General features: G+C 42.3%; 1 long non-coding RNA gene across 1 annotated transcript in view; it reads left to right on the top strand.

Moving 5' to 3' along the window:
- The window catches only part of LOC120401210, a 255,911-nt gene that overhangs the window by 186,754 nt on the left and 44,573 nt on the right, over nucleotides 1-24,584 (top strand). The window contains exon 2 of the long non-coding RNA XR_005596309.1: nucleotides 7,562-7,742. This is a non-coding gene — a long non-coding RNA (uncharacterized LOC120401210). The remainder of the gene's footprint in view (nucleotides 1-7,561; nucleotides 7,743-24,584) is intronic.

A 24,584-nucleotide genomic window follows, 5' to 3' on the forward strand; every position in this document is an offset into this window, starting at 1 on the left:
AGAAAGGTGCCTTTCTGAAATGTCCACTGACATCTTTCTTCCTCTCTTCAGATATGCTAATAGGTGTTATAAAAATGAAGTTGATCAATTGTTCACATGCCCACTGATGGTAGGACAAGCACTAATGGGCTTAATCTGAAGCAAGGGAGATTTAGGTTAGACATTAGGAAAATCTTTCTAACTATAAGGGTAGTTAAGTTCTGGAATATGCTTCAAGGGAGGGTGTGGAATCCCCATCACTGGAGGTTTTTAAGAACAGATTGGACAAACGCCTGTCAGGGATGGTCTAGGTAAGCAAGGCCCTGCCTCGCTCCTGGGGGCTGGACTTGGTGACTTCTCAATGACCATTTCTATGATTCTCTCCCCCCCCCCGCCCCGTGGCATATATATAAATATGTATCTGCCTTTGGTGTGTGTCTTCAGTGTTAGTCCCTGCTGGCAGAATCCACAGTTTTTAATCTGATGTAGCCTTCTTTTCACCTGCACCTTTTCATGTGTGAAGCCACTAGGGAGCTAAGTAACCATCTGTTAGGGTACATGCTCTCCTCCCTCATCTGCTTAGTCCTTAGCCTTATGACAATCTTAATGCAGGCTCAGTTCTTTAAATCAGTACCATGGTAATTGCCACCTCAGCATATTTCAGCAGTCAACCGTATCAGACACTGCTGCATATCTGAGCCCATAGTCACCTGCCACTAATAGGTAATGCTGTCCAACTTACCAATATATGAGTATTCACAATGCATCCTGTGTTCCTTAGAATGTGATTTTGAATGGTGAAACTAGTCATCAGAATGAATGTATGCTTCCCATATCTGGATACCAACTGAGTGAAGGATTGATGACAGAGAGTCATCAGGCTGTGTGCACATAGCGAAAAAACCAAACTAATTTTTTCTGGATGTTCCATACAGAGATATGAAGATGTTAGGCAATCTCATTACCTCACACCCAAGCTAGTGTTCATGTGGACCTACAATAAAGGAAAGTGTGATCCTTTGTCAGAAAACTAAGGTAGACAGACAGACAGCCAAGTTGATGACTTGAGAATGGGAGCTTACTGTGTTCTGGTAAGAAATTGTAAGGGGTTGAACTTTTAACCTTTGGAAGTCCAGATCTGACAGGTAGGTTAGAGACTTGCAGCAGCATTCTTTACTCTTTTCTGAGGAGTATGAAGGGCAGTATATCTGAATTAAAAACAAGTAAGAAGAAGGGAGGCGTGTGGGGTTAGATGCCTTGTTTCTGTGCCAGTCCCATAGTCTAATAGATCTCACTTTCAGGAAATGTTGCCTAATTGCTTAGCCAGTTTTCATCCCAATAGCTCTCGTTGTACCCTACTGGATCACACGAAGCTTTTCTTCTCTCCTGTTGCTTTGTACTCCTTTCAGGTGATTGTAAACCATTGGCCTTTCTCCCTTATTTGTTGTTTAGCCAACCTTCTTCTACGTATCTTTAGTCCTTGTAATCTTTGGTTCAGTGAAGTGTTATTAACCGGATTCTCAATGAAGTATTGACTCCTGAAATATCTCAGTTCTTTCATAATAACATATTTAATACATAATAGTCTGCTTGAAAAATTAACAGAGCTGCTCTCTCTCCCTCTTTAGAAAACCAATCACAACCAAATTGGGCTATCTCTTATAAAACTGTACAAGCAGTATTGTAGCTCACAACAGAAGGAAACTTTCCAGAGACACAATTAAATGAGCTTGAGGTTTCCATTCTATGCCATTCACTTAGAAGTCTGAATGCTATTGATTATTTGTCTAATCTGTATTACTTCTCCAGGTCTCCCCAGACAAACTGCGCTGTTTTGCCATCAGATCTCCCCTCAGTTATATGTTTATGGTCTAATCCTTCTAGTTTCTCTCAGAGCACAAGTATCAGAGGGGTTGCCTGGATCTGTAAAAAGCGACAAGGAGTCCTGTGGCACCTTATAGACTAACAGAAGTATTGGAGCATAAGCTTTCATGGGTGGTTTCATCAGATGCCTGGAGTGAAAAATACAGTAGCAGGTTTATATATATGCACAGTACATGAAGTGAGTTCTAGCCACGAAAGCTTATGCCCAAATAAATTTGTTAGTCTCTAAGGTGCCACAAGGACTCTTCACTGTTTTCGCTGATACAGACTAACACGGCCACCCCTCTGAAACCTATCACAAAATGATTTCTAAAAGGCGACAAGTGGGAGGGTGGGAGTGCTATGTTTCACTGCAGATAAAAACATAGAATGTGCTTGCAGGATGGCTGCAGTGTAACACTATTTTATTTGTTTAGAATTCAGGATGATAACACACAAGAAACCAAAGCAGAAAAACAAAGGCGGCTTCTCTTTAAAACAGAGACACAATTCACTCCACCTTAGTCTGGGCTATCTGTCTGCTGACTGACTGCAAGTTCAAGCTTTCGTATAGGGTCCCCTAGTTCGCAAGCAGGACCAAGAAGCCCCGAAGCATTTAAAGTGATAACTCTATAATTTTAATCCAATTTTCTATACACCACAGAGGAACCTTATGAAGAGCCAAGAGGAGTAGATTGCTCTCTTGCTCTCTCTCTCTTTTGGAGTCTTATTCCTTTTGTTTTTGCAAGGTAGTTGCTTATCCCAGAGATAGTAATTGCACCTATTGAGTCAAATTCTTCTTTTGCTTAGAGAGGTGCAACTCAGTTGGCTTTAGCTTAGGGTTGCACACAATGGGCCAGATTCAGTGCAGACTATACTGGATTAACTGGTGTGTACCCTGACACGTGCCCTACTGACAGAAAGTATCCAGGGGCAAAAGGTTGAGACAGTGCAAAGTGGGCCCCAACCTCAGTTACATGGCATAGTGGGGTTAGAAGGAACACAGCAGAAAAAGTGTGTGGTGGTCTTCAGGAAGAGCATGGGCAGAGCAGCCATAGGATGTACCAATTTAGGGCCTAATCCCAAGTCTGCTGAAGTCAATCGAAAGATTCTCATTGACTTCAGTTGCCTTTGGATCACGACCTGTGTGAATGTTTTTAAAACGTTTAGTGTTGAGTCTAACTGGACCTAAATTAACTTTTTTGTATATAAAATATCACGATTATAAGGTTTGTTCTCTCAGGACCTTCCCAATCTAGAAGCAAAGTTCAGTGTTTCCATTGGAAAGCTGTAAATCTCCTCTTCCCAAAGCGACAAAACTCCAATTTGTTATGTTAAAGGGTTGTCTGGCTTTACCCACATCAATGAATTGGGCCTGTGTAATTTGAGGGGCAAGTGCATATATGATTAAGAGACATGGCAAATTGGGGTTTTGTTTTTCCATTATTTTTTGGCGGGGGGGATGAAATCAAAATAAATTAGCAATATATTTAAATACGACAATCATAATTATCAACATCAGGGTAAAGGAATATCAACATACAAATCTACTGCTTTTTATGCTTTTAGGATTTTGTTTTTACTCTTTCTTTCACTGGAAGACCCAGTCCATGACCATAAGATTTATCGACATTAGTTATAAATGTAATATGTAAAATGTTGTTTTTTAGTATTTACTTCATATAGGAGTTATATTTCATCACAACTGCATTATGCATTCATGCAACACTAAACTTCACTGTATTTTCCTCATTTTGTCACCAAGTGTCCCCATTAGAGTTGCTTTTTCAAATTCACTGAACTCTTCTGAATACAATAGGAATGTGTCAGATTTCCATCTGTGTGTGCTTTGCTCATAGGCGCCATCTTTATGAGTTGCCGGGAGGTGTTCCGCCCCAGACCCCGCCCCCACCCCACCTCTTCCCACCTCCACTCTGCCCTGTTCCACCCCCTTCTCTTGAGTGCACCCCACTCTCACTCTTCCCTTTCCCCAGTGCCGCCTGCATGCTGCTAAACAGTTGATCCAAGGTGGGTGGGAGGTGCTGGGGGGAAAGGGGATGAGCCGATTGGCGGGGCCGCCAGTAGGCAGGAGGTGCTGGGGGCAGGGGGAGATGCCAACCTGTGGGGCTGCCAGTGCATGTTGAGAACCCACTATTTTTTTTTCTGTGAGTGCTCCAGCTCCAGAGCACCCACGGCATTGGTGTCTATGATGCTACTAATAGACCCCAGGACCCATCTCTTGATGTTTGCTGGAAGTCATCCTTTCAGTAGGGTGAATTAGAGTGACCACTCTGGGCCCCTCACTTTGGGAGGCCCTGCAGGCCAGTGCAATTGGCTGATGCGGTCGGTCCCAGAAGAGACGAATCCGTCACTTCCACCATGGGCCCCACAACCCCCTAGGGATGGCGCTGTCTGGAAGAGCGACTTCATCCACCAGTTCCATTATATAGAGTTTTGGGGAGGTGGGGATCTTCCTATTTAGAACCATGGAAAGGCCTTTGCATAGTGCAGTAATATTTTTGTCATTTATGACAATTTAAAATATTGGATGGGCTAGCTGACAGTTACTGACATATCCAGCATTTACTATGTTTAGATCAACCTACTTTATGTATTTTTTAAGTGACTATTAGATGTTGCTAAGATGTTTTGAATGTTGCAAGTGGTCCCAGCAGAGCTGGATTAGTGAGCAGAGGGTAGAAGAGACAGCCGAAAGTGCATGATAAATGCTGTAATTTATCACACAGATATCAACAACCATAGGTTTTTTGTGTGTGAGTGTTTATCCTACAGGTTTCACTGTGTTGAGTTTGCCTACCCACTTTGGATGTCACCAGCCTTCCACTGATGCTGTAAGATACTAGGTTGCCTTGGAGTTCTGTAATGAGAGACCTGTAATTAGATACCATGGTTTTGTAATGAAAGCACTTAAAGCACTTTTCTTTTGTGGAGAGAGACAGCATGATGCCTATGAACCACTTTAATCCCACGTAAATCCTTAAAATAAAACATAAATGGGACTGAAAGAATGCATTGGCTTCATGCTGGCCCTCTTCAGAGAGCCGTACTACAGTGTTAGGCAAAGTAGAAAACCCGCGGATAGATACGCCAATTGGAGACCATTCATTGCAGTTATGACCGAAAGAACGTAAATTTTCCTCACAATTCCATTTGATCTTTAGCATATTAAGACAGAAAGAGAAACACCTCAGAACACAGACTCTAGGGATAGTTTGCCATGAAGAACTTAGTGGCCCAAAGTCAGAGAGCACACGTTTTAAATAGAATCAGTTATTTATGATGGAGGCATGGTTTCTCCTAGACAGTTGTATTTATTCCATATTTTTACCTGTTGCAGTCTCAAAAGTGAACTGGTGGCACGTTGTCTTGGAATTTCATCATAAGTTATACTGCAGAACAGTATAGTATGCCTGCAGTGTTTAAACAGTAAGTGCCTACAACTCCTAGAAATAGAAACACATTCAATACTTTTATAGAAAATATTCTATTGATTAAAAAGTGACAGATACATACTCTCAAATTTTTCAACTGAGGTTACAAATCCACTCCCTCCATATGAAGGAAGATGATGGAACTATTGGTAGATGGCCGAGTGCTGCCATTTTATCCTCTATATGAAATAAAAATAACAAGAGCAGTGAATGCTATGTGAGAGACGGACAGTAGGAAGGATATTGAGAGAATCTGTAGTTTCGTGTTCCATCCAAGCCACAAGATTTTACAAGTGGATATTTAGTGTCCCAATATAATCTAAAAAAGTCGTCTCCATATACTGGAATTTCTCAGTATTGTCTCGTAATCAGACAATTTTGTCATATGCAGCCATGCACAGCAAGGCAGAGATTTATGTTTATAGGCTGAAGGAAAAAATGATATTTTCATTACCTAAGGGCTTATCTACCTAGAGACAAGCAGGAACATTAAGCCAAATTAACTAAAGGTATGAGTTTAAAGTGCATTGGGCCTGGTCTACCCTTAAAATTTAGGTCAGCATAGATTCAGCATTTAGTAGAAATTAAAATCCACACTCCTGAGCACCACAGCTATGCTGTCCTATTCCCCATTGTAGATGTGCAGCTAGGTTGATGGAAGAATATTTCCATCATCCTATGTACTGTTGCTTGGGGAGCTGGAGTTCCTACAACAGAAAAATCTCTTCTGTTGCTGTAGTCTGCATCTACATTACAGGGTTACAGCAGCATATCTACAGCACCGTAACTATGCCTCAGTAGCACCTGCAGCGTAGACATGGCCTTAGTTAAAGCATATTAATTCACTGAATGAAGCTAAACTGAAGTAAGGTCACTTTATGTCTGAATGAGAGTGTTCACACAGAGGTTTAATGTGCTTTAACTAATGAGCTTTCCTTTCAGCCCTTTAGCTAATTTGGTATAACTTTCCTGAGTGTCCCCATGTAGAAAAGCCCTAAGGATATCAATGTGACAATCATTAAGCATGTTTCAGCAACTTTGGGAGTGCTCCTACAAAGCTGCGCTCTCATCTGCTGCTGACTTCAGTGGGTGCTGACAGCATGTGGAGCCTTGCAGTTTCAGGCCCTTTTATGTACATGAGGGGTAAGTTATATGTCGTACCAAGTAAGCAAAGCTGAGGAAATAGTGTAACTCTCCATTTCTGTGTTGGTGTATTCAGGGAATAATCTTTATGTATATTTTTGAGCACACCTCCCTTTTATTATATATTGTGACCAGGAAAGTACTGAGACTTTGCAAGGTAAATTCCAAATCCTTTAGGTTTTCCCAGAGGAGGTTTGTGGAGTTTTAAATGTCATTGATGGTTGTTCCTCTGCCCCCGCCCCCACCATGGAGGTCATACTTAAGAAACCTGTTGGGTTTGCCAGAGGAAGCTCATGACATGTTGTAAGTTTAATTATGTTCAATTCATTAACACAATTAGAGATGTGAACAAATGTATTGACAGAGCCAGAATCACTTAGAAACAGGCAGTAAATCATAGATCAGAGGGTCTCATCCTTCCTTCCTGTATAGTGTGCATGATACTCTGGCCAAAAGAAAAAATCACTTGGTATCATATCTTGATGCATGGATTTGGTCATTTTTCCTTTCTGTGATGCAAAGTTCCAGATTAATTCAACCATATTTTGGAGGAAAGACCAAACTGGCAAGCTATTAAATCAAACAATTAGTCAAAACATATGCTTTCATATGTATGTAACTAAAAACGTTTATGAGCTATTTCCTTGTTAAATTTATCTTTTGTCCTTTGATATTTTAATGAAATGGATCCAAATTTCAGAAGAATTTTACAAACCCAAAAGGGGTGGCAAGCTGAGCTTCCAGTGGCTAACCTTAGAAAATGCATATAAAGGATGTAATTTTGTATCTGTCTCTTGAAGGCTCTCAGCTGCGAATATCATCCATACCAGTCTGATGAAGAGATTGGCTCAAGCTACAGAGTTCAGACCCAAAACTGGATCAAAACCAGAACTCCACAATGTTTGGGGGTAGTGGTTTTCAGACCTATTATTTTGATTGAGAGCTTTTCTGTGAAGAAACGTACAAACATTTAAGAAGAGGGCTGGTTCACCTTCTCAGGGGGAGAACCTGTAGGATGTGGCTGAGGAAGCCTCTTTCTGAGGATTCCCTCACAGAGTTCCTTCCTTATTCTTGTGTGTGGTAATAGCCTTCGCCCCACCTGTGTGGTTTGTTTTGTTTTTTAGAAGAGACGCTGCAGGCTCTCCCCCCAGAACCTGTGGCTCATCAGGAGTCTGTGCAAGGCCAGGACCATCTGTGTGAAGGCCTTGTGGCTTCACACTCGCCTTGGCTGGTAACACAGCCTTGCAATGGAGCTGTGTTACCAAGGAGTCCACATGGCTGCAGCTTTCACCGGAACCCCCTGAGGTAAGGGCTCTGCATGGGTGGAGAGGTGATAATATCAGTCCCTCCAGGTTACCTACCCCATTCCCTTACCTGCTGAGTCTTCATCCTCTCTTAGTGCTGACCCATGACCTGGAAGGCAGGTGGAGTGGGGAATGGTGCTGCTGAGGAAGTTGAGCTCCCGTTTCCATACAGGTGGGGAGAACATGTACAGAGGGTCCTCTCCAAATAGAGATCTGAGGGAAACTCTCTCACCCAAAGAAGTAAGGGTCTGACTCCTTAAGGTACTGAGCTCCTCCTAAGGGGTGTTGAGCATATTACAGGATCAGGCATGAAGTGTATTTCTCTTTAAATGTCCTTAGGTCACATTTTGGGCAATCTTTTTCCTTTAAATGTTTTTGGATAAATGATATAATTCTTGGTCAAAGCAAGTATTTTCCAATAGTATTTTTTCTTTAAAAAAAAAAGTGCCACCAGTCCAGCTTCCCTCATTAGCAACCCTACAATAACAAATTGCAAAAGTATTTCAAATAGCAATAGGAAAAAGAAATAATAATCTAAAGGGATTGTAACGACATTGGCACCCGTCTCTCGCAAATGCCGCCTTCTTGTCGGGTGTGTCTGCAGCCTTTCAGTTCTGATGACCTTTCTTGGTGGTTTCTCAGGTGATTTTTCAGTGACTCAGCCGTCACACACTGTCTGTACGTGAATCAGAACAGACCCCTTCGGGGCTATACAGTCCACCTATCTCAGTATCCCTCGGTTGGTGTCTCTCTCTAGCCTTCCCTGGGCTTAGTCTTTAAGTAGTCCCGTCCCTGGTATGGGCTATAGCCCCAGGCCTTCCTCCCTGGAGACACTGTCTTCCTGCGGCCCTTCCTGAGCTCAGTCCTATCAGCCAGCCAAGAGCTCCTTCTTAGCTCCTCTGGTTGCAGACCACACTGAGCTGTCCAGGGTCCTGCTGTTCTTTCAGCCAGCCCATAACCCAGTCTTCTCCCTTCCAGCTCCAGACAACAAGTACCTTCTCTTCTGTTCTGCAGCTCCTTATATATGGCCCTGCTGAGCCCTGATTGGCTGCTCCTTGCAGCCTCTCTCATTGGCTGCTTCCACGCAACCATTCTAGGCCACTTGAAGGACTTCTCTTCTGATTCTACCTGGAATGGGGTATAGCAGGACCCTGAGGCCTCTAGCAGGCAGCCTGTGGGCCTAGTCTCAGGGATCTAAAGAAATTACAAATGTGAAGCCTGACCAAAAGTGCACTGAAGTCCCAAGGAGGCCAATTCATTAGTCCTTGGTGAAGACTTACTCAAGTGAAACTTTGAACCCAAGATTGGGCCCATTGGGAGGAACAAACAACGCTGGATGCTGTCTGGAAACATGCAAGCTAATACTTTTTTGGGGGAAATAATCTGAAACATAGATATCCAGCTGGAGTGAGAGACTAGGAAAGCAGTAGGCTGACAAAAACTAGCAATGATAGTGGTTATCAATTCAATACCACCATAGGGCATGATCTTGCAAAACACTTATGCATGTGGATAACATCAATTGGATGATCCTATCAGTGGAGTTACTCACATGCACAGGTTTTTATTGGGTTAGCCCCATATTTAGTATAGCATCTTCCATGCAGATTACACCCCTAAATGCTTCTAACAGTTTAAAAATTTAAACTAGGATTGCAATTTGAAAACAGGCTCTCGAGTTATTGTTATTTTTAAGTGCTCATGAACAGGGAGTAAAGAGCTGGTTTCAGAGAAGATTAAAAATGGATAGAGTGTCTGAGAGAGGAAGGTTGTTCCAACAAATTAGATAAGTGCTTGCAATGTAATATGGAAGTAACAATAAATAAATAAATCCATTACATTTTGAGCTATAGGTACAGAGACTTCACTTTCTGCACCCGAGAGATGATGGTCTCTCTTCATACAGCACTGATGAGACATCATTTAGTATACTGCTCATATTTGCTGTGAAACATATTGACAAAGTGGAGGAAATCCAGAGAAGAGCAATAAGAATGATTAGGCGGCCAGACTTGGGACTGATGATTGAAGAAGGAATAAGAGGTGCATGGAACCTTGCCATTCCATTTTGCTTTGATTCATATGGATTTTAATGTGTAACTTTCCACTGCCCATTGAGATTCACTTTGATTTTCACGTTCAAAGGAACCCCCCCAAAAACAGTGTGTTTCCCACAATTTTGATTTTGATAGAAATATCAGTTGGCCCACTTTACCTCTATATTGGGCTAGAGCTACTCCTAAAAAGAGTCACAGACTTTAGTCAACCTACTGAATATGTTTGTTAAAAAGCCCAAAACCAGAGTGTGACATATGGAAATGTTCATAATTTTGGGGCGGGAGTGTAGAACTAGGAGGAGGATACATGGTTTATCAGTAAGGCACAGGATTCATGAGGGGTTTGCATTCTTGGACTTCTGTTAGCTGTTTAGCAGTATAAGTCCCATGCCAGGCATTTGAGCAGTCCTGATTATGTCCAGTAGAGAGCAGTGATATATTTATTGTGACGGGGTCAGGCCAGACAGCTACAGGAGAGTGATTTTTCTTCTTCTTTTCTTTGAGAAGTTTAATGATGAAACAAAACCCAGCCACTGTTTACAGATGACGACCTTGGCGACCACCCTTTCTGTGAGTGCTCCCAGTAGCTCGCAGCTTGATGTGAAGGGCAGTGATGCACAGCTCCTTGCACCTCTGGGCAACATCCTGGGCTGTCAGCGAGGTTGGGAGAAACCCCTGCTCAGACAAGGTGGGGACAGTAAACTCAGGGGCATGGGGGAAAACCCCAGGGAGAGAAGAATCTGCCAGCCCAACGCTAAGAGGAAGCATGGAACCCACCGAGGCAGAGAAGGAGCTGTGCCACATTATGCACACTAGCTAGTTCCCAACATTCATTCTTTTAGAAATAAATAGCACTGAAATAACAAGCTGCAATTAGAGTTGCATGTGTAAAAATGGGACCACAAATATCACATGGCTCTCCCCCATTTCTCGGCTTGTCTAGACAGAGTTTTAGTGTTCTGGAAGCCAGGGTATAAGTCTACAGCGCACTACCTAGCCAGGTACTAACTCGTCGTGTGGACCCTGCTACCATAAGTCAAAATGCATCATGGAACTTTTAATGCATGGTAGCAGGGTCTACAGGGTCCACTGTACATTCATACCCTGGCTTGCCACTCACTAAGTCTCCGTGTAGACAGACCCTCAGCTGTCTGCTCACCTACTACACCACGATAACATTCCCAGAATGTGGTCCTTCCCCAACTGACTTGTGAGCACAGGTGAATCATCTTTTCTGGTACTAAAACCTGTTTTTCTGCAGTGTTACCTTCCAAAGCCAGTAACCCTTCGTATTACATTGCAAAGTGATGCAGGACAGAACATCACCCATCATAGTGATGCTGGTAACCAAACACCCATTTTCTCCGAGGCTAGGCTAAACTTATGAATTTGCAGGTAGCTGGGACAAAGACGAAAAGCATCCAAAAGATCAATTTTTCCTACTTTCTGCAGAATGCATTAAAAAATCACAATAAAATGTGCTTGCCTTGATATATGCATCACAGCTGTAAAATTCAGATGTAGCCTTTTCAGCATTTACAACATATTAATTGCAGTGATGTATGTAATAATATAGAAGAGCTGCTGGGGCTACCTTTAACTGAACTATTAAAAACCATATATACTGTACATACACTATTTCTCAAGCAATCCAGAGAGCATCTCAAACCCTTTAATAGACATCATAAAAATTAATAATAAAATGTGTAAAGGATAAGCTACTGTGAAAACTGCAGAGGAAAATGATGACCTGTGTATTTTAGATGATGTAGCTTACATGTATGTTACAGTGTTACTTAGATTTACTTAACGATTTATTGAAGGGATGTGTTTAGGGGTTAGATAACATAGTGGGTTAATGCACTATCTTTCACCTCTGGACGACTGAAATCAAATTTGATTTTGGCCATAAGTGAAATGGGTTTGGTGGGTTCCACTTACTACTTAATGAATCTCTGTCAATACTGCAAAACTACCACAGATTTTTGTACAATTCAGCATGATTAACCTTCTGTGCTCAGGAAAGACGCAGGAATAGTATTTCAGGGGTATCTCAGATCATGAAGGAGATAAACTAGCAGAGCTGGTTGTTAATCAGGAGCCAGTGATGCCCCCTCCCCAACACAATAATTTGTATTAATTTATTATTAAACAAAAGAGTCAGTTAATGTGTTTTTGCTTGTTGGTTTTGTTTTGTTTGTATAATTTTACCCAAAGTCTTCAAGAAATTGTGTAATAAAAATACACAGGGCATAAATAAATAGCAATTTTCAATTTATGCTTATGCTCTGTGTTGTCCAGCATATCATTCCATACTAGCATTTCCTAAAAAAACTTAGGAACAGTGTTGAAATGAGTCACCCTGGATTCAGCACTACTCTAGTTATGTTTTGACATTTCTTTCTGGCGCTGCAAAGGTACCGCATCTACCCCTGGCTTCTTAAAGCCAGCCCTTTTGCCTGTGGCACAAGAACTGTATTTGTTAGTAGTTTGAATCAGCAGAATGGCTGAGACTGACTCAAACGCACAGAAGCTGATTGATGAAGCATGGTGCATCCCTTAATTAAGCAGAAGCTACTAATAAAAATGAACTTACTGGATGATTTGTGTGGTTCTTGCAACAGAGCCATATGTGCTGCATACTGGTAGCAGGAAAGGGTGGCACACAGCTGATGCTGGTAAGCTACTGGAGTGGGAATCCTGTTAAAAAAGGAGATTTAGGTGCTGCCATTTCTGTTCCCGAGTAATGAGAGTAGAAAGATGAGTCAGCCCTCATCTACACCACAGAGTTAGGTCAACACAAGGCAGCTTACATAGACTCAACTGGAAAGCTCTATAAACCTGCATTTCTGATCTTCACTGAAAGTCCGGTTTATAGTCCGGTTGGTGTGGGGCCGGCAGACTTCCTGCCTGGCTCTGTGTGGCTCCCTGGAAGCAGCAACATGTCCCTGCTGCTCATAGGCAGAGGAACGGCCACAAGGGGTTCGGAGTGCGGGACGGGGTGTTGGGGCACGGGAGGGGGTGTGGGATGTGGGCTCTGGGAGGGAGTTTGAGTGCAGGTGGGGGCTCGGAGTTGGGGCACAGAAGGAGGTGTGAGGTGCCGGATCCGGGCGGCACTCACCTCGGGCAGCTCCCCGCAAGTGGCAACCTGTCCCTGCTGCTTCTATGTGGAGGTGTGGCAGGCGGCTCTGCATGCTGCCCCTGCCCCATCCCAAGCGCTGGTTCCGCAGCTCCCATTGGCCGGGAAAAGCACCAATGGGAGCTGCAGGAGTGTCACCTGTGGGCGGAGGCAGTGCACAGAGCTGCCTAGCTGCACCTCTGCCTAGGAGCAGCGGGGACAGGTCGCCGCTTCCAGGGAGCTGCCCAAGGTGAGCACCACCCGGATCTGGCACCCACACCCTCTCCTGCACCCCAGCCCCCTTCCCCGAGCCCCCTCCCACACCCAAACACCCTCCCAGAGCCTGTGTCCCAGCCCTGAGTCCCCTCCTGCACCCAAACTCCCTCCCAGAACCTGCGCCCCAACCCCCAGCCTCTCACCCCCTCCCACACCCAAAATCCCTCCCTCTTAGTTTACAGGAATTTTTCACTTACCAGCACCCCCTATTCCCCCAACATGCTGGATAAAAAAGCTTTTACTGTAAGTGTCTACACTAAAATGTTGCTCCTGCTGATGTAACTCTCCCACTGCACCAACTTAATAACTCCACCTCCAAAAGAGGCATAGAGTCAATATCGATGTAGGTCAACACAGCGTCACTGTAGACATCAGTGTCGGTGTAGACCAGGGGTGGGCAACCTATGTCACGCGTGCCGAAGGTGGCACCTGAGCTGATTTTCAGTGGCACTCACACTGCCCGGGTCCTGGCCACCGGTCTGGGGGGGCTCTGCATTTTAATCTAATTTTAAATGAAGCTTCTTAAGTATTTTTAAAACCTTATTTACTTTACATACAACTACAGTTTAGTTATATATTATAGACTTATAGAAAGAGGCCTTCTAAAAATGTTTAAATGTATTACCGGCACACAAAACCTTAAATCAGAGTGAATAAATGGAGACTCGGCACACCACTTCTGAAAGGTTGCTGACCCCTGGTGTAGACACTGCATTGCATACATCGACTGTTGCTGGTTTTCAGAAGCCATCCCATAATCCCCCACGCTGACAGTTCAATCAGTGCAAGGGCTGCTTGTGAGGACGTGCACCGCCGACACAAGGATCAAAGTATAGACGTGCACAGGCGATGTAATTACTGCGACAGCTGTATGCTGACCTAAGTTAGGTTGACTTAATTTTGTCATGCAGACATGCCCTCAGTAGTTCTGTTATCTTTGCTTCCAATGTAAGAGCTCCTCTGTTTCTGTTATTAGTGCCTGTGACATACTGTGGTACAAGCCAGAGCAGTGGGGTGCTGTGTCATCCTTGCCCTGCAACCTTGGATGCCTTACAATACCTTGGGCCACTCACAAACAGCCTTCCAGCATGCAAGCCACACCCTGAATATGTCTGTGTAACTGGAACCTGCCAGCCACACTTGGGTTACACTCTGGCTTTTACTAGCCTTGGTTACTTTTGCAAGGTGACCCCAATACACTCCCAGTTCTGGATTCCCCCCGCCCCCAAAATGTTTGTTGCTGTACTGCCCAGCCCTCTTCTGGACAGTCCAAATATATTAAATCTGTTATTCCTTTAAAAGAATAATATACACATAATTTTCAACCTTAAATGGAGTTACCCAGACACTTCAACTTACATACACTGGATTAGACAAAACAATATTAGCTACAAAGAGAGAGATTTAAGTGAGTACTAGCAATATGGCATAGGAGTAAGAAACAGTTACAAGAAAAATAAAGATAAGATGCTTTCTAGTGTATAACTTAACAAACTATGTTAGATTTAAAGCAAAATTTCTCACCGCATGCTTCCAACAGCATTATTAAGCAAACTCTTCAGGTCAGAACCCCTCCCCCATAGTCCAACAGCTGCTTATGTCTTCTCAGGTACAAAGAGTGAATTGGACAGGGAGAGAGAAGAAGAGTGTCTGGGGGTGTTTGCCCCTCCTTTTTATAGTTTCAGTCCCTCTTTGAAAAGCCTTTCCAGTTGAGAACCAAGAGACTGGAGGTCTGGTGGAGGAAGGGGACCTCCTGCTTTTTCTTTGCTAAAGATGCAGGTCTATTTGTCCCTGCCCTCCTTTCTTGCCAAGAATTCATCACTTGATAGGTGATGACACCTGGCTGGGGCATCAGCTCGCCCTTTGTCTTTGAGAAACTGGTTTAGACACTCCCCAGACTTGTCTGGCAAACAAACTTAGTCACGATTTCAATTTTTGTTCATAACTTTACACGTAATGTTCCTATGTGATTTTACCGTGATATTGCCAATCAGCAAGTCGTGAATTTTCAAATAACAATTCACAAGGCACTGTCATAGTGCCACTGTAACACTGGCTCCTGCCTCCACTCCTGCTACTACTGCAGCATCTGCTCCTACTGCTTCTTCTGCTGCCTTTGCAGCATTTTATTTTTTAATATAAAATACTTTGAATCTGTACTTTGTGTCCAAGGCAAGTTTCCTTTTCTGAACACTGACTATAAAATCATCTGTTGCAATGAAAATTGGTCACTCTGAGGATCCAGATCCTTTTTCTTGTGTTTGTGCACAGCTCTGCATCGTAGCAACCTCCACGGAACCTGGAGGGAAAAACACAGGTTGCAGGAAGGAAGAGTTTGGAGGAGGCACCAGGAGCTTATTCTGTGCACCTGGCTAGAATGCTAGCTGTAGTTGCATCACATCTGTAAGTTGTTCTCTTAACAGAGAGCCAGCTTAGTGTTAGAAACGCAGAGTCCACTCATGTTATTACCCAGCATGCAGTACATGAAACATTTATCATAGTGATATATAACATTACCAGCCAGGCAACAGGGCAGCAGTCTGGTAGCAGGGACATTATGACTGTGCGGTAGCCTTCCATTTAGTTATTGGGCAGGCAATTGAAATCTCTTGCCCATAAACCCCAGCTACATGTAGGTAGGTTGGAAGAAAATCTGATGTTGAGGAGCCTGACTTCTGGCACCTGCTTGTGTCTGAGATGGTGAGGTCTGATACGCGTCCCTTAGTTCTCCATTCCTTATGCATATGAACCGCAGTATTGTTGTCTACAGGTAAGTTTCCTTGAGCGACTAAACAAAGTTGCCTATCTGTATATGGGTAATGTCCTAATGCGTATAAGTGGTTTTTACTGGTCTGCTGCAGAAAACACCAAAGCAATCTGCTTTTTAATAGATTTCAGGCAGCTTTGATTAGAAAAAAATAGAAGCACTTACCTTTACCTCAAGGAAATCAAACTACATGTAGGCAGCTGCATCTACACTGAGCTTTTTTTGAGTGTCTGTCACTGTTGTGTAGGTACTAACCATTTCCCTGGCTAGTATACAGAGACTTTGAGGAACAGTGCAGAAGGTAACTGTAGAGAGTAAACCTGTCACAAAACTAAAAACACAAAGGGCCTGATTCTCATATGTACCATGACCCTTTGCACCAGGGCAGGGCAAGTGGGGAAGCTGCCCAGGGTGCAAAGCCACAGGGGCAGAAAAAGAGGCAACACGAAAACCCCCACGTGGCGGAGCTCACTTGGGCTGGCTCCACACGGCAGGGCTTGGGGAGGGAGTGCCATCTCCATTTCCTGACTCACCTCAGCAGGCCACCCAGCCTGTCTAGATTGGGGGAGGCGCAACCAAAAAATCTGGAGGGCACGTGTCCCTGCATTCCACACCCAGGTCTTGCCTTTGGGTGCAAAAATGACGACAACCAAAAAAAAACCAAAACCCTAAAAAAACTATAGTAGCGAAGGTATGCTTGCTCACCCTGGGTGCTAGAATGCCTAGTTATGGCTCTGCTTTGCGCTAGTCTGAAAGAGGCCTTTAACTGGGAGTAAATGTAAAGTGACTTTAGTCTAAATGAGAATCAGATATATAATCGTTTTCTTTCCTCTTCAAACGCATCTACCAGCATATTCAAATCAAAATTCCACACAGGACCTACTTCTGCTCTCCATAGGAGAAAGGGCAGCCATTTTAGGTAGATGTTATAGGTTGGTTATTATAGGCAGTCTGTTATACTGTGTTGGTATGTGCATTGTGATTATATTTTGTACTGTGCATTTTAAAATTTTGAAGTAGGCACTTTAAATTATAAATAAAAAAAAAAGTAAAAGATAACAAATGGAATTGTGTAAAGTGACCTTTTAGGAAACCTCCCTGTCTCGGCTTTTCCATTGTTCATTTTACAGCTCATTCATGCTGCAATCTCCAGGTTTCAACAAGAATCTAAAAATGTGGTTTGTTGCCAAAAAGTGTTCTGATTCTTCCACACTGCTACATTTAATTAGGGTTTCTGAGTAATCTTATGTGTGTATTACATTATGTCCAGATATCAATATTAATAATATTCTTGCTTTGTTTAAAGACTTTCTAAAAGTTTTTATTTTGAAAGCGAGACCATCTGGCCTCTCTACTTCACTAGGATTAGATTACGGGTAAATGTACTCCATCTGTTTCTGAGTTTCTTGTACAGAATGTATGTGGATATATGCTGGGGGTTAGATTGAAGAGGGATTTCATTGACAAGGTAGTTGAAATAAAATTGGATCTCTCTTGGGTCTCTCCTACATTATATTGATAAAAATCCATTTTTTCCCTCTTAGAAATGTTATTAGTGTCTCTTCAGAGGAGAGTTTATGAATTTTAACGTAGTTTGTTTACCCAGTACATGAAGTGGTGCTGAATCTTTCACTGGGATGAACCATGATGCTGAGTAGATTTAGCCTGAATTATTGAAATCGTGAGCGCCATTTTGTACTGTGATTCTAGAAGGGGGCTCCTGAGAGGACCTTGTTTAAATTTGGGTACCCAACTGAAGGAAGGGTTGGGTTAATTTCCCTTTTTGTAATGGCATTCCCCCTTCCCTGGATGCTGCTAAATCATCAAAGGTGAAATGAGGGGAGGAATAAAAATACTTCTGAAGTTTGCACTAAATGCCAAGTATTTTAAAGAAAGCTCCCATGGGAGAATACCCTCAGCCTCCATCCTCCCTCACCCCCACACAGAGTCTTTATTCCTTTTCTCTCCTTTTCAAATTACACAATTTGAATGTTGTGCTGTATTAAACTAAGTACAGATATGTCTAGTAAACAATTGTTTATTTGCAAATATTTGTCAGTTTTATTACTATGGCTGTAAGGTTTCTTTTTAAAATGGTAAAATAGATTACTAGATTCCCAACCCTGCACTGTGCAGTCCATACAGCCATGGGGATTATTCAAGATAGTCTTGTGGCTAAGGAATAGGGCCGGGACTCAGAATTCTGCTCCAAGCTGTACCGTACGCTTTCTCTGTGACTTTTTTCAAGTCCCAGGGAGTGAGGGAAGAGAGAACAAGTAGGAGAGAAAAGTCAGGGGGGGAGGGATAGCTCAGTGGTTTGAGCATTGGCTTGCTAAACCCCAGGTTGTGAGTTCAATCCTTGAGGAGGCCACTTAGGGATCTGGGGCAAAAATTGGTCCTGCTAGTGAAGGCAGGGGGCTGGATTCAATGACTTTTCAAGGTCCCTTCCAGTTCTAGGAGATTGGTATATCTCCAATTATTACCTTTTACCTTTAAACCTCTCCGTCAGAAACTACCACTAATATGAATTTAGGTTCAATCCAAAGCACCTGTTTTTCAGTTCTGCTTTTAATAACTGTTCCTCTGAGATTTTGGCCCAGTCATGTGAGATTTCTGCCTTTCAGGGTGGTGGAAATCTTTGGTGTACTTGTGATTTTTCCACCATTTTTTATCTGAAATCATCAGATAACAGCTCACAAGGTTTCATTGCTATCAAACCTGAATCCTAATCCTGCCTTGAACCCTGAACTGTAGCCTAACTCTAAATACGAAACAAATATCACATTATTGGACCCTCTTTTTTATTTAATTAAAAACAAATTTCTAATGGACACAACTCTTGGACTCTATCCATTGGGGGCGGGGGGACATCTCATTTGAGGTTGATGATTGTAAGAATAATTGTACTAATAGAAATTGCATGTTGTTCCTTTATTCTGAAACTTACGTGAAATTCCAATTCTACAGTGTGGTTTATTCTCTTCGTTACAAGCAGCAATGGGAGATTTGTAACTTTCAAATGTATGCATTCAGTTATAGACTTAGTAGAGCTGAAGTCACGCTATGCTCATAAAGTAACAATCACACTATGCTTATAAACCAAAATCCACAGATCTTGCAATAAAAATGATATAGAAGATGATAAATGGTAAAACAAATGCAGAGTACAATTTAAACATTCTGTAAGTAATTTAAACTCATTTACCTGTAAAGTCGGTATTGGCAGGGAGAGTAGAACTGCAGAATTTGTAATAACTGTTTCCTGGGAATTCCTGGAATTTTTTTGTTGCACAATTAGCCATCCCAAAGCTTGGCCAATGTGCTTACCACAACTGTATGTGGTGGGTCTTTTGTCTAGATGGCTGGAAGAAAAGGGGTTGTGACCCTTATAAGGGCAATTGGTGTCAGATGGGGAAGGAAGAGAAGGCTTATCTGGATGGGCAAGGAGGTACAGGAGGTGACTGGACCAGGTGGGGAGGCACTGCCCTTAAAAATGACTGGAGGAAGGTGTGTGTGTTGGGGAGGTGGGGGGATTTAGAACCCAGGCAGTTCCAGATCTCTCACTGGGATCAGGCTGGCAACACCTCTTCCACCCCTTGCCTCCCACCCAAAAAAAATTACAAGTAGAACCAGCTTTTTTCATTTTTTTTAATACATACCATTTTGTCTGTGTGGCTAAGAGGTTGCATGATGAACATGAGGATAGGCAGGGGGAGAGAGTTTTGAATAAGCAGATTAATTTTGTTCATGAACCAAATTAACATTGGTTGAAATTTAGACTAGCTATCTAGAATATACAGAGTAGATAACAAAGACTTTCATTGATGCTGGTAGATTTAAATGATCATCGTTAATTAAGAATGTGCTGTTCTTGTTGAATGTGTCCAATGTCTGAGGCACAGACTTGTTTTCCATTTGTACTTTTCCTGCCTATTCTTTTCTTTAGCAATTATATATACTGTGACCAATGCAACAATCCCATTCTCTATGTATGGCTGAATTTCCTCATTAGTTTCCATTACAGAACTGAGATCCACACAAAACATTGTTCCATGCTTGCATCTTTTTTTGTAGGATGCCTCTTAAAGATTCCAGAATAACTAGTCTATATTGGAGGGATTATCACAATGGTTTTTTTTCTTTAGAGAGACAAGGTGGGTGAGGTAATATCTTTTATTAGACCAACTTCCATTAGTGAGAGAGATGAGCTTTTGAGCTTACACAGAGCTCTTCTGCAGATCTGGGAAAGATACTGAGAGTGTCACAGCTAAATACAAGAACAGAACATAAGAACGGCCGTACCGGGTCAGACCAAAGGTCCATCTAGCCCAGTATCTGTCTACTGACAGTGGCCAATGCCAGGTGCCCCAAAGGGAGTGAAGCTAATGATCAAGTGATCTCTCTCCTGCCATCCATCTCCATCCTCTGACGAACAGAGGCTAGGGACACCATTCTTTACCCATCCTGGCTAATAGCCATTTATGGACTTCACCACCATGAATTTATCCAGTTCTCTTTTAAACACTGTTATAGTCCTAGCCTTCACAACCTCCTCAGGTAAGGAGTTCCACAAGTTGACTGTGCGCTGCATGAAGAAGAACTTCCTTTTATTTGTTTTAAACCTGCTGCCTATTAATTTCATTTGGTGACCCCTAGTTCTTGTATTATGGGAATAAGTAAATAACTTTTCCTTATCTACTTTCTCCACATCACTCATGATTTTATATACCTCTATCATATCCCCCCTTAGTCTCCTCTTTTCCAAGCTGAAGAGACCTAGCCTCTTTAATCTTTCCTCATATGGGACCCTCTCCAAACCCCTAATCATTTTAGTTGCCCTTTTCTGAACCTTTTCTAGTGCTAGAATATCTTTTTTGAGGTGAAGAGACCACATCTGTACACAGTATTCGAGATGTGGGCGTACCATGGATTTATATAAGGGCAATAAGATATTCTCAGTCTTATTCTCTATCCCCTTTTTAATAATTCCTAACATCCTGTTTGCTTTTTTGACCGCCTCTGCACACTGCGTGGACATCTTCAGAGAATTGTCCACGATGACTCCAAGATCTTTTTCCTGACTCATTGTAGCTAAATTAGCCCCCATCATATTGTATGTATAGTTGGGGTTATTTTTTCCAATGTGCATTACTTTACATTTATCCACATTAAATTTCATTTGCCATTTTATTGCCCAATCACTTTGTTTTGTGAGATCTTTTTGAAGTTCTTCACAATCTGCTTTGGTCTTAACTATCTTGAGTAGTTTAGTATCATCTGCAAACTTTGCCACCTCACTGTGTACCCCTTTCTCCAGATCATTTATGAATAAATTGAATAGGATTGGTCCTAGGACTGACCCTTGGGGAACACCACTAGTTACCCCTCTCCATTCTGAGAATTTACCATTAATTCCTACCCTTTGTTCCCTGTCTTTTAACCAGTTCTCAATCCATGAAAGGACCTTCCCTTTTATCCCATGACAGCTTAATTTACGTAAAAGCCTTTGGTAAGGGACCTTGTCAAAGGCTTTCTGGAAATCTAAGTACACTATGTCCACTGGATCCCCCTTGTCCACATGTTTGTTGACCCCTTCAAAGAACTCTAATAGATTAGTAAGACACAATTTCCCTTTACAGAAACCATGTTGACTTTTGCCCAACAGTTTATGTTTTTCTATGTGTCTGACAATTTTATTCTTAGCTATTGTTTCGACTAATTTGCCCGGTACCGACGTTAGACTTACCGGTCTGTAATTGCTGGGATCACCTCTAGAGCCCTTTTTAAATATTGGCGTTACATTAGCTAACTTCCAGTCATTGGGTACAGAAGCCGATTTAAAGGTTACAAACCTAGTTCCACAACTTCACATTTGAGTTCTTTCAGAACTCTTGAATGAATGCCATTGGGTCCCGGTGACTTGTTAATGTTGAGTTTATCAATTAATTCCAAAACCACCTCTAGTGACACTTCAATCTGTGACAGTTCCTCAGATTTGTCACCTACAAAAGCCAGCTCAGGTTTGGGAATCTCCCTAACATCCTCAGCCGTGAAGACTTAAGCAAAGAATGCATTTAGTTTCTCCGCAATGACTTTATCGTCTTTAAGCGCTCCTTTTGTATCTCGATCATCCAGGGGCCCCACTGGTTGTTTAGCAGGCTTTCTGCTTCTGATGTACTTAAGAAGGAACAGATTGTTTAGCATAAGTAGTTAATACATATTTCAAAGGACCATTCAGGGTGAAGTGGCCCGTTAACACCCCTCCAGTCATAGGCAGGAAAGAAAGGGGGGCAAAGCATCGGGGGTGGGAGGTGTTGTTCGTGAACTATAGATTACTGTAATAAGCCATAAATCCAGTATCTCTATTCAGTGCATGATTTTTAGTCTAGCAAAGTCATGAATTTAAGCTCTCAGGCCCATTTTTTTCAAGTGTGCAGGTTTCCTTTGAGGATCTTTTTGTCTTTTATCATTTTCCTGTGTGAGTTCATTTGAGAGAGTGGTGATTGTCTGGTTTCACCCACATTGTATACAGGATGTGGTACACTATATGTTATGATAGGCATGTGTAGGACCCCTGGATCTTGAAAGGTGTGTTTTAAGGGGTGTTGATAACTGTAGAATGGAGATAGGTCTGCAGGTTTTGCATCTGTTGTTCTGGCAGGGTCTAATGCCGCTTAGAATTGGTGTGTTCTGGTCTGTGGAGAGCTTGCTTCTGATGATGAGGTTTGGGAGGGGGGGTTGTTTGAAGGCCAGAAGCAGGAAAGATTTTTTTCAGGATGGGGTTCCCATCGAGTATGGGCTGTAGTTGTTTGATGATATGCCATATGGGTCACAGTGTGGGGTGGTAGGTGACATCTAAGGATGTGTGGTTGGAGGGGGTTTTATTTCTGTATTGAAGCAAGTTGTCTTGGGGTATTTGGGTGTCCCATTCCATGATGTAATCTACTTCTCTGGTGGAGTGTCCTTGTTTGGTAAAGGTGGTTTTAAGTGTGTTAAGGTGTATATCCTGAACTTTTTCCTGAGAGCATATTTTGTGGTAGCTGCGCGCCTGACTATAAATAACAGATTGCTTGGTGTGTTCGGGGTGGATACTGAATATATGAAGGTAGGTGTGGTGATTCATGAGTTCCTTGTATATAGTTGTCTGTAGGGTTCCATTGTTGAAGCTGATCAATGGTGTCCAGGAAGTTGATGCTGGTGTGGGAGGGTTCCAGAGAGTGCTTAATGGATGGCTGGAGATTGCTGAAGTTGTGGCAGAAATCTATGAGGAAGTTTGTCATCTGCCCAGAGGATGTATCTCAAATATATCATTGTTTTTGTGGTGCATTTGTCCAGAAATTCTTCTTTAAAGTGGCCCATGAAGAGCGTGGCATATTGGGGAGCCATCCTAGTAACCATGGCTGTTTCCACGGTTTGAACAAAGTGTTTATTATTGAATGTAAAATTGTTATGGGTGAGAATGAAATGGATGAGTTTGGTAATATGTTTGAAGTGGATATCTGAAGGCTGTCCATTCTCTTGTAAATCTTTGAGGCAGGCAGCTATGCCGTCATTGTGAGGGATGTTGGTGTATAAGGCAATGACACCCATGGGGTGGCGAGGACAGTGTTCTTTCTTTGGCATATGAAGATTAATGACATATTTCAAGATCCATCACTTTGGAACAGAGATGGGAATGAAAAGGCAACAGTATTGGACCTGGTACCATTAGAATCACAAGGATGAGGAGACTATGTTGAGATTCTGATTTCACATGGTGCCATGAAACCAACCCTCTCTTTTCAATTACACTCTCAAGCGGAGCTATTTCTGTAGTACTAAACACAGTCCAAAGTGAAAAGTTATTTTAAAGCACAGCACATTATACATGGTGCCAGAATTAAGGTCTCCTGCTGATTACTTTCAGATGCATATTGAAATATGTGGCCACTCTAACTTCACCATTAGAGACATCCATTTCTAGATATTTTAGGACACATGATTAGCATGAAGCCAATATTCCTTTTTTTTCACCATGCATTTTAGAAAAGTCAAGGAAAAATGAAGAGGCATTCATTTAAAGCAAGTACAGATTCCTGTTTTTGTCTGTGGATCAAGCTCTTTTGAATCAGCCATACTTTCTGTTTGTTTTCCAAAGATTTGTGCGTACTGTGTTTCAGTTACCACCAGCCCTGGATCAGGGTGGGCATTTTATTACCATACCATTACCTATTCATGAGGCCAATGACATGGCATTCTTACAGGCATTCCTAGGATGAACCAAAGCAGCTTTTCTGTAAATGATGTTGCAACTTAAAAAGGGTTTGAAATGCACTTTATTAACAAAGGTATCTTCATAACTATAGTTGCTATAGGTAACTCAAATTGTTTTCCTGTTATATCCCATGTTTTTTTTCTATTACAGCTGTTTCTATGGTCACTTCAATACAAATTTGGAAAATTTCTTCTTGGTGGGTGAAGATTTATTTAGATAAGGATAGTGGTGGGTGGCTTTCCTACATTGCCTTGCTCAAGGTGGACTTTCTTCTGTTGAAGGCTGTAGCCTAGATTATGCTGTAGGAGCAAATAAAGTCGTTATTTAGAAGTGGGTATGTACCTAATCTGAGGCTCTAAATACCTCGAATT

Source organism: Mauremys reevesii, linkage group 3 (genome assembly GCF_016161935.1).
Source record: "Mauremys reevesii isolate NIE-2019 linkage group 3, ASM1616193v1, whole genome shotgun sequence".
Lineage (NCBI taxonomy): Eukaryota > Metazoa > Chordata > Testudines > Geoemydidae > Mauremys > Mauremys reevesii.